Source organism: Ascaphus truei, chromosome 2 (assembly GCF_040206685.1).
Source record: "Ascaphus truei isolate aAscTru1 chromosome 2, aAscTru1.hap1, whole genome shotgun sequence".
Lineage (NCBI taxonomy): Eukaryota > Metazoa > Chordata > Amphibia > Anura > Ascaphidae > Ascaphus > Ascaphus truei.
In genome coordinates this window covers 320,275,718-320,277,284 of record NC_134484.1, presented here as the reverse complement: position 1 = coordinate 320,277,284, position 1,567 = coordinate 320,275,718, and positions in this window count along the sequence as shown.

The window sequence follows — 1,567 nt, the reverse complement described above, 5'->3', positions numbered from 1 at the left end:
CTCCCCTCTCTGTTTCTCTGTCTCTCCCCTCTCTGTCTCTCTGTCTCTCCCCTCTCTGTCTCTCCCCTCACTGTCTCTCCCCTCTCTGTCTCTCCCCTCTCTGTTTCTCTGTCTCTCCCCTCTCTGTCTCTCTGAATCTCCCCTCTCTGTCTCTCCCCTCTCTGTCTCTCCCCTCTCTGTCTCTCTGAATCTCCCCTCTCTGTCTCTCCCCTCTCTGTCTCTCCCCTCTCTGTCTCTCTGTCTCTCCCCTCTCTGTCTCTCTGTCTCTCCCCTCTCTGTATCTCCCCTCTCTGTCTCTCCCCTCTCTGTCTCTCTGTCTCTCCCCTCTCTGTCTCTCCCCTCTCTGTCTCTCTGTCTCTCCCCTCTCTGTCTCTCCCCTCTCTGTCTCTCTGTCTCTCCCCTCTCTGTCTCTCTCTCTCTCTCCCTTCTCTGTCTCTTCTCTCGCCCTTATCTGTCACTTCGCTCTTCCTTCTCTGTCTCTCCCCCTTATCTGTCTCTCTCCCCCCCTGTCTCTCTCCCCTCTCTGTCTCTCTCCCCTCTCTGTCTCTCTCCCCTCTCTCCCCTCTCTGTCTCTCTCCCCTCTCTGTCTCTCTCCCCTCTCTCCCCTCTCTGTCTCTCTCCCCTCTCTGTCTCTCTCCCCTCTCTCCCCTCTCTGTCTCTCTCTCTCCCCTCTCTGTCTCTCTCTCTCTCTCACTCTCTGCCTCACACTCTGAATCTGGATATCTTATTTACCTTGTATATCTTAACTGCCCTATACTACACCGAAATAACCTATACTGCTTTCTTCCAGATCTGACTCAAGCTTCACACGGGAGACATCGGAATCCCCCCTAACCCAGAAGACAGGTAAGGAACACCTCCCCTCCAATGTATAACATTGCGGGAATGAGGGTACCTGGACATTGAGGGACTGCGGATCAGGTAAGATCCCAGGCAGGATTGCTGCTTTAAATATTGTGAAGCGGGGGCATCCAGACACTGGTTAAGGGGTGCAGGAAACTAGTCATTCACATCTGGCTTTTTTTCTAGATCCGACATTTACACACACACGTATCAAGGACTAATTGTAGTATAATGTAATACAATAAATAAACTTATGTCAAAAACGAATGTTCTTACTAGGAATTTATTCAATTTATGTATTTTTTTAAAGCGGGGGCGGGGTTGGGGGCGGGACTAGGGGCGGGGTTGGGGGCCGGACTAGGTGGCGAATAGATTATTTGGTTCGGCGAGTAGATTTTTGGGTGATTTGTCAAGCACTCATATATATATATATATATATATATATATATATATCATATAAAAATATACTTGTGAACACATTCACATGTCTTAGACAGGTCTGCAACAACCCTGCTTTTCACCATTATCACCTAGCATACAGAGCTTCCACTGCAGCAAGGGATTCTGGAAAATGACATGCAAATGAGCACACAGGACCACAATACATGGAAAACCCTTAAGCCTATATATATATATATATATATATATATATATATATATATATATATATATATATATATATATATACACAGTATATATATATTCCTGTGAGTGGTCATCTCAT